A 9,475-nucleotide genomic window follows, 5' to 3' on the forward strand; every position below is an offset into this window, starting at 1 on the left:
TAGGAACAGATACTTACCCACCCCTCATGTGAGCAACAGGCACTGGTTTCTCTAACCCTTCCTCCTGGTTCTTTATCTGCCTCAGGTGGTTTCCTTCTGATCTCTCTGGGGCCTCTCTCTGCGCAGTGCTCTCCTCTCTGGCATTCTGTCCTATGAACTTGAGTCACCTTGGTCTTTTCAGATTCTTAGCTCCATTTCCTCAGCTCCTGGTATTCACTGGCACCACCTCAGTTCTCCCTCCCTGTGCTGCTCTCTCCAGGCAGTAAGCTGGGGCTGACGTGGGGCTGGTCTCCATCTGTCTGCAGTCCAAGGCCCTGAGTGCCACTGCTTCATGTGTTTTTTTTTTCTGGTGATTTTGGGTAGGCAGGTAACATCATCCCTATTCTTCATGTTGGCCAGAAACAAAAGTCTCTTTTGAAGGGCTCTATGAGTTAGGTGGAGGGTTCCATCCAGTTGTTCCCTCCCCACCCACCAAAGGTGAGTCTCAGGGGTCTTCCTCCTAGGAATCTTAGTTTGGTAGTGACCTGGCTCGCCTTAAGGCTCGACTTTCTGTAGGTCTAGAAACCTTGTAGTGTGACCTGTGCTGGCCCAGAAGTCAGTACTTCATAACCCCGAGGGCCACCACAGAGTGAAAATTCCACCTACAAGTCCCAGAGAAGGGCTGAATTATGACTGTGAGCCGCTATAGACCATAGTCTTAATGCCTGCACTGATGTTAGGAGCAGACATTCACTTCCCCGAATTGGTCTAAATGAATTATGGTACCCTGCTCCCTCTGCATCTGACAATTGATTTAGGAGTGGGCAGGTGATCTGGTTCTAGCCAGAAGATAAAGGACCAGAAAAAAAGTTTCCTCTCTTTTAGGGGGAGTCACAGTAAGTGCCATATCCCAGTGTGACTCTTTGAGCTACAGCTTCTATCTTGGCACCAACCTGAAGATGAAACTGACATGAAAGATGGCAGAAAAGAGAATGTCCAAGTCCTAAAAGACATCATTTGGCTGACAAATAATGCCAAAGCCTGTCTCAACTCTGGATGTTCATGTAAGGAAAAAACATATAAAATCAATTAGAGTTTGTGTTAGATGCAATCAAAAACATTGTCACTGAGGTCACCTTAAGAACTGGAGATGCTTGTCGGGGAGAGACTTTGAAGGGCGTTTTTCCTCCTGCAGAGGAATTCCCAGTTTCCTTTTTGGATGAGGAAGTGGTTTGAAGGCTGTGAAAAGATGTGGAATTGTGGAGAACAAGCAGCAGCCACTTGCAAGTCTAGGAGCCTCCAAGCTGGTGCCTGGTCCACTACAGTCATCTCCTGAAAGCCTGAGTCAGCTCTGATGCGGGGGGGGGGGGGGGGGGGGACGGGACAGGGGGACGGGACTCAAAGTTCACCAACTCTAGTCAACGTTTAGCTCTTCTGCTAGCAAAGGCAAGCACATGCCAGGGACTTCCTTGAATTTTTGTGCTAAAACAGTGTCCTTGGAGGAAAATATTAAAGTCTCCTGAGCTATAATCAAGGCAGTTGCAGATTACAAATCATTGCCAGTTTCAGGACAGATTTTTCTCACATTGAAAGTAACTTGTCCAAAGTTCTTTTCCAGGCTAACAGAACAGAACAGACTAAGACAAGATGAGCAAAACCCAGGACCCAAGGCTGCTGTTTGTTCCACATCAGAACAGGAAGCCCCTCCTCACCCTAGCCTTCTTTCTTCCCCTTAAAGAACGTGTAAGCTGCCCGGTATCTCTGGAGCAGGAATGGGGGTGGACCTAGGCACAGCTATTGCCCCAACTCCCAGTCTTCCTGGAGAGTCCCTTCTGTGCCTTTGTCCACCCTGGCAAAGGTGTGTGTGTAGGGTGTCTTCCCTTCAATAACCTGGAAGACCCTCCTAAACTTGGAGATGTGAGCCATTCACTCATTTGCATATAGAATGACTGAATCCCCAACTGTGCCAAGCCTGATTCTAGGTGAGGGAAATTCAGCAGTAAATAAAGTCCACAAGAGTGCAGAGAAAAAGGCAGATATATGAATATACAGTACAGCAGGAGGTGGTATAAGTGCTCAAGCAAAATCCAAATCAGAGAATGAGAAGAGTGACAGGGTGAGTTGTAAAAAGAGAGGCTAGGAAAGGGTTCCCTGGAGAGGAGAAATCTTTTTCAAATGTTAAGGAGGGACATTTGAGCTGAGAGACCTTAATGAAGCAAGAAGCCAACCATGCAGATACGTGGAGAAGGTTCCAGGCCGAGAGAACATGAAGCAAGATCTTGAACCAGGTTTGGAAAGCTGAGAGGAGCTGGGGAGCTGAAGGCTATTGGAAGGGGAGAAGTGACCAGAGATTCGATCCAATCTGCACACGCTGCAGAACCTGTTGGCTTTTTTCATGTGAGACTGGAGCATTCACAGGGTTTGGAGCAGGACATGGTCTAAGGCAGGTTTAGAAAGCCACTTTGGAAGCTGTGTCTACATAAGCCCATAGCACATAGCAGGTGCTCACTGGTGGTTATTTTCACCTTTTCAGCCTGGTGACTGGACCCTTTACGTGAGGGCACGGACTTGAACAATCATCTCACAGAGATGAGGTCTAAAATGTGTGTTGGATAAAGGAGTGAGAGACTTGGCATAAACAAGCAAGCAAGAACGGATGCTGAGGGTGAGATTCATGCTCCAGAAGGGCAGAGCAACTTGTGGTAGCCACAGTGGGAAGCCAGCCTAAAACTGGCTGTGCAGCAGAAGGAATAGGTAAACACCTTTCCCTAAAGATCACTGTCTTGGAGCTGAGGGCATTAGGATGCAGCTAGGCCTAAACTTGGGCAGGAGAAACAAAAGTGTACCTATCAACCACCAGATCATGAAAAACACGTGGGGTACTGCTTCCAAGATGCTTAGAGGTCACCCTGATCCCCTAGGAGCATCAGGGACATGTGTTTGACATAAAAAAACTGTCCTGGCTTTAGCTTGTACTTGAAAGGTAGCTGAGGCTGTGGTGGGCTCAGGGAATCATGGAAGGCTTTCTGGAAGAGCTGAAGCCTGGAGGTATGGGTAAGGTCCAAACTGGAGTGGCCCTCTCCTCCCCTTGCCTCCAGCTGTCCTGTGAAAAAACCTTACTCTGAGTCACACCAGACACCCCTCCCCACTGTCCACAGGGTAAAGCCTTACCCTGGCATTCTGAGTTCCTGTCTTTAGAATATCACCCAACCTTCCCATCAAACCTTGCCTCTCCCAGGCAGCCTCACATCATCCTGGGCCCCATGAATCGTACATCTTGAAGGTCCTGTGCTGAGCTTATGCTGTTTGCTCTGCCAGAAACCCCTTCTCCAGACCCACTTCAATACAGAAGTATTTATTTGCAGTGCTGGGGATGAAACCCAGGGCCTCTTGCATGCTAGGCCAGTGCTGTACCTCTGAGCTACACCCCCTGCTGGAGCCTTGCTTTTAAACTTCTGCCCACTCCTCAAAGGACAGCTGTAGTGTCCTGACTTCAGACAAGTCCCATCACATATAGCTGAGGTGAACTGTTAGCTGTGCTAACTTAGCTAGGTTCTGTCTCCTTGAAGTGACTAGTACATGCCAGTCTGGCCTCTTGTCCCGGTGTAATTACCAGGAGCAACGTCTCATTTACAGATGTGTTCCAGCTGGACAACAAATTATAGTCACTGTTCTTCACTCCACCCTTCCCCATCTGACTGAAATCCTTTGGGCAGGAGCCATGCCTTGCTCTTTATCTTGTCAGAGCATATTTGTATAAGGTCATTCACTCACACTGATAATTTTGGGAATGCTGGGCACGTGAACCATGTGGGACAAAGCAAGAGACAGATAGGTCCCTGATTTCCTGACTCATGAGAGGAGGAAGAAAGAAGACAAGAAAACAGCTCATTCCAGTTACAAGAGATAAGGAGAGCAGGGCGCTGGTGGCTCACACCTGTAATCCTAGCTACTCAGGAGACTGAGATCAGGAGGATTGTGGTTTGAAGCCAGCCTGGGCAAATAGTTTACAAGACCCTATGTGGAAAAAAACCCATCACAAAAAAGGGCTGGTGGAATGGCTCAAGGTGTAGGCCCTGAGTTCAAACCCTAATACCACAAAAACAAAACAAAAACAAAAACAACAAAAAAAAAAACCCAGAAGAGAGAGGTAAGGAGAAAATCTCAAACGAACGGGTAGGGAAGCCTCTGAAGAAATGGTGCTTTGAGGCCTGAATAAATTAAGGAGGTTGGGAGATTTCTCCTCTGCAGGAAAATAATTCCAGAAAGAGGGAAAAGCAAGCATAAAAACCTTGAACCTTGAGGCTGAAATACGCTTGATTTATTTCAGGAGCAGTAAAGAGGCCAGTGTTGGGGGAACAAAAAGCCAAAGGGAGCCAGGTGAGTTGCCAGCAAGAACTAGGGAAGGCAGGCCTTGGTCAACTGTGGTAAGGAATTGGGAAGTTCACTTGTTTGCTGTCAGTAGAAGGTTTTGGGAGGGGAGTATCATGACTTAAGTTATTTTTTCTCCAGACCAAAGGAATTTTATTTTTCCACCATGCACTGAAGACAAAGTGCCATGAATTCTCTTCTGATTGGACAAAGCTACCCCAGGAATATTTCTGTTTAGAAGCAGTGATGTTAGTTGCAGTGATGTAAATTACAACATGGCTATCAGGACACAGAACCATCAAAACCATCAGTTTGGAGGTTATCCTCACAACTGGTAACAACTTTCAAGTCATAGGTCCTGCAAAAATACCTTATTCAAACTCTACTTATAAGACAGGGTTATAGCATCAGGCCACAATTGACAGCAATTGTGAGCAGTCATATAATTTTCCAAGTGATGTAGGACATTTACACTGGCAGGCTTATAAATGTTTTCAACAAAAGCAGTAAGTGGGCCTGTACATCCATATTTTCCAGTGGTCTCAAATAGAAGAGGATGCAGAGTCTTATAATAAAAAGCATACAGCATTAGCTTTCTACCCACACAAGGTCACACCTGGACCAGGAGAGACTACTTCTGAATCTGCAGTGTTCTGTTAGTCTTCTTATTTACGAAATACTGGTAAATCAAAAAAGTCTGAAAAAAATCAGGAGGCTCTCCTCCTTCCCCATCAGCTCTCAGCCACTTCTGCCTTTGCAGCTGCTCTGGCTTGTTGCTCTCCCCTCTCCACTATTTTTTGTTCCCAGGTCCCAGAAGACAAGGTCCTCTGTGAAATGGAGATAGACTGCCATGCAGGTAGAGGGGACTTGGATGGGATGGGCAGCTCAGCTCTTGTTCCTGCAGGAGGGGAGGACCAAAGGGGACACGACCTGCAGAAGAAAAGTGGGGCCCAAGTTCCTCTGAAGAACACAGTGTAAAATGAAAGATTAACTCTCCCTGCCCTTGGGGACTTCCTGGTCCCTGTTTAGTAGCCCTGCACTGTGCCCTTTGAAGATTCTAGGGCTTGCTAAGGGGGTGGGGCAAGAGAGCAGAAGGGGCAGAGCAGGAGCTGGCAGTCTATAGGACAAGCTCTCCCCCTCTGGAGACAGAGGTGAATTTGAGAAAGTCTGTCTCCTTAGTTGTTTGCAACTAAGTTTGCTTCAGTTACTTTTCATTTCTGAGTTATCCCCTTAAAGCCGGTGTGAGATCTGTGCTAGTATAGACAGGTCCCATGCCAGAAGCCCCCTCCCCAGCATCCACAACCTGGCAGCCCAAAAACAGGTGGGCATAGGGGGAGCTGGCAGAGGGTGTGGCTTCCGTGTGGGGTCCAGTTATGGGGCCTCTGGAAAAGATTCCACTCTTGCCCCTGTGTCAAGCACATGCCCAGATATACCAGCACCATTTCTGGGGGATGACGACCTCTCGCTGCATTGGCAGGTGGTCCACCTGGGTCCACAGGAAGTTTGAGACCTTGTAGTCCTGCTAGCAGGCAACAGGGCTGATGGTGGCTTGGGCAAAGCTCATCAGAAAAGCAATGGCCAGGTATGGATGGTGCACAGCTTGGGCTCTCACAAGCCAACAGCAGGCCATGAGGAAGTACCAACTCAGGGCAGGAAAAGCAGTGGGATCAGGAGGCATCACTGCTTTATACACTGCTTCATACTGCAGGCCTCAGCCATGCCCAGTCACCTGACTGCCATGCTGCCAGATGCCTAGCAGTGCATTTGGTGGGAGCCTGGCCTGTGGCCTGAAGCATGGGATGTCCAAGTCTGGTTGCACTCCTACAAATGCACTCACTTCAACTTAGGCCAGAGCCAGCTTCAAAACACTAGGCCTCAGAGAGGCCCTGCTTCTCTTCATGACGCCTTGTAGGTGACAGTGTCAAAAATGAGTGGGAAGCTCACAGTCAGGTAGGTCCAGGCCATGAAAAGGACGGCAGTTCAAGTACAGAGCACTGGGTGCACGGTGCCACATGTCCCACCAGGGGTGTGTGAATCAGGTAATGATGCCACAGAACAGCAGGACAGTCACATGGAAACAGTAGAGATTGGCCACAGTTTTGGTGCTGAGTCCACAGAACAACCAGAGGAGCCAAGGTGCACAGATGAGAAGGCAAACAGCACAATACTCACCCCTGGCCTAAGTGCATAAAAAGGATTTAGCCAGATTGGAACCTATACGGCCTAGGAGGGGCCTCTGTGTGCCACCTTGCTAGGCCTCCCCTAGCTCTGCAGGGCCCATCCGTCAGCAAGTAGTACTGCAGGGGGTTGGGCCACAGGTCATCTTTAATAATCCGAGCAACCCTGTCAGCCTCTAGGAGGCTGTGCTGTGAAAACCAGCAGAAGCAGCTTCGTACAGGGTCCCGATTTCTGTGTACCAGGGCGGGGGCTTCCTGGCCCCGGTGCCGGCGGACGGGAGTTGCAATTGACACCACCCGGCCTGAAGCGCCGTACTCATACTCCTTCGCGTTCACCTCCTAAATAAGGGCTGCTCCAACCCTTAACTTAAATCTGCAGCCTGTGCTGGCGTGTTTGAGGTCCCTCACCTCCAAACTCATCGGGTAGCACAGTATGTCTTCATCTCGGGGACTGACCATGGCTGACAGCTGTGGGTGGTTCAAGAAGGCAGTGACCCACCCAAAAGCCCGGAATGTTCTGGATAAGGAAGCTCCTGCGGGCTAGGTGCAACCTGCGCATCCTCCCCAACCTGCGCTCGAGCTGGAGGTAGGCCCGGTTGGCCTAGGCGCTCACGGCCTCCAGCTCCCACTGGATGACCTCCAGTGGCTCCACAATTAGGTCACCAAGGTCCAGGGGCCCCAAGCCCTCCTGGGCCTCCCCCCCACTCCACCTGCTGCTGCTCCACAGCCTCCGACGCCTCTACCATGAAAATGGCGTCCTCCCCAGTCGTCACTTCCTCGGCCTTCCCGCTGGCTCCCGCCCGATCCCCCTACTCCCCTGCGCGACAGGGTTCTGGACCTTCGGCCCCGCCCGGGCCGCCATCCAGGTTCAGGATACCGCGTCCCCCCGCTCCTCCCGCGCAGGCCCAGCGAGCGCCCCCCTTCTGCGTGGGGCTGGACGGCCGCAGCGCGGCCGTTTACAGGACCTTTGCCCCGTCGTCCGCCATCATCACGTAGGATGCTAAAGAAAGTCTGGCGATTCCTGCGGGAGCCTCTGGCTGGAGGGGCCCGGTGCCAGCGGGCCAGACTGCGGGCTCTGCAACAGGGGCGGCGAGACGCGGCCTCTTTCTCCGGGGCGCGCTCCGCCCCTCTCGCCCCGCTTCCGGCTAGGGTCCCTCCGGTGCTGGGGGCGGGGGAGACAGGAGCCTAGAGTTCTGGAGGAAGGGTAAGAGGCTGCCTGATAGGGAGGACGCGACCGCGGGCGCCAAATAGAACTGGCCTCAGCTTAGTCCGGCGGAGGAGTGGAGGTGCAAGGGCAGAAGCGCGCCAGGCTAGGCTGCTCAGAGCCTTATCCCCAGTCGCGCTTACCCATCAAAGGCAGCACGCCAAGCATGACTGTCTCTCTTGCCTGCCTGGGGCAGCGGTAGAACACTTGCAGCCTTGCACAGGGTAAGTTATTCAGACACAGGCAGAAGGCCCAAGAGTTGTCCTTGCAGACTGACTAGATTCAAATTGGGAGCTCAAGACAATGGTAATTGTTGGGTACACAAAGGTGGTCCATTCATGTGCAGAAAGGAAGACAAAATTGGAGTGGAAGGATCTGAGGGCAGGAAAGCTCTTAAACCCTCTGCAAAGAAGGGAGCAAGTGGGCACCTGCCTGGTTCCCACATCTGGGCTGGTTGGCTGAAGCCAAGTGAAACTTGCTTCACCTGTTCTCCTTCCAGGGGCTCCCCTTTGCTCAGTGCCAGCTATTTCACCAAATTGGACTCTAGTCAGAAGTGCAAGGTCTGTGTTTGGGGTAGACTAAACCTTGCATGATCCTGCAATGTATGTGCATTCCTGTGGTCTCAGCTCCCAAACTTGTGGCCTGTGGAGGTCAGTATACCTACTTCATGCTCCCATTTCTGCCACCTCCTCCAGACAGCCTTCAGCCTCTTCCTGGCCACTGGACACCACAGCTCCCTCATCTGAGCCCCCAAGACCTGTCCTGGGGTATAAACCACTTAGAGGGCAGGGTGGACTCCGTTGGGGTTCTGACTCATTGAGGCAGACAGTGCACATTTATCAACAAAGTAGAAGGCCAAAGAAATAAAGTATCAGCCCCCTGCCTTTGAACACCGAACCCTGTGCGTTAATACTTGTCAAGGCCCTATGGGCTAGCTGAGGTGGACTCCAAGTGACTTACACTACGTAGCTATAGACACCAATTCCAGACCATGAGTCCCTGATGGAAGAATCTCAGCACAGGGGTGGGACCCAGATGGCCATAACTGCCTGTTAGACTGGCTAAGCATTAATGTTGGGTGAAGTCCTGTCAGCCTTTCAATGGTCTGTTTGAACCCAGTGGTTGGGCACAGGTATGGGTAAGGCCAGGTCCTAGCTCTGACACCAGCTAGGTCTGAAAAGGGTTCTCCTCCTGGTCAGCACTATGTGTAAATGACAAGTCTAGAATCATGACACCATTCACTCCTACACAAAGAAGGAACCTACTTTATAAGGGCCAGAGGATAAAGACATGGCTACCCAAAACAGAACACAGAAAATCAGGAAATGCTGACGTCAACCATGTTTGAGTCACTGGAGCAAACCTAACCTGATGAGTGAAATTACATCTGACATTTCCATTACATGAAATTTTACTCTTGAAAGTCAATTTGATCTGGATTTCCTGACCCTTGCACCCAAGATTTAACCAATAGAATACTATTTACCTCAGACATCCCATTACAATAACTTTGATTTTACATGTATGAACATGTCATAATGAAACCCACAATTCTAATACAATATATGCTAATAAACTAAAACCCTTTCAAAGTATAAAGGTTCTGTTAATGTGAGTGGTTGTTACTGTCTGCTCTACACTCACCATCATCACATTGGATATTAAGGATGTCTGGGGATTCAACTTCTTTCCAATTACAGGCTTTCTCCAACAATTTCCCAATCAGACAGGTTCACAAGCACCA

At 50.1% G+C, this 9,475-nt stretch overlaps 1 pseudogene; it reads right to left on the reverse strand.

Moving 5' to 3' along the window:
• Positions 1 to 4,278: 4,278 nt before the first annotated feature.
• LOC109691776 (putative testis-specific Y-encoded-like protein 3) lies at positions 4,279 to 7,513 on the reverse strand (annotated as a pseudogene).
• Between the last annotated feature and the right edge of the window lie 1,962 nt (positions 7,514 to 9,475).

Source organism: Castor canadensis, chromosome 5 (genome assembly GCF_047511655.1).
Source record: "Castor canadensis chromosome 5, mCasCan1.hap1v2, whole genome shotgun sequence".
In the NCBI taxonomy this organism is placed as follows: domain Eukaryota; kingdom Metazoa; phylum Chordata; class Mammalia; order Rodentia; family Castoridae; genus Castor; species Castor canadensis.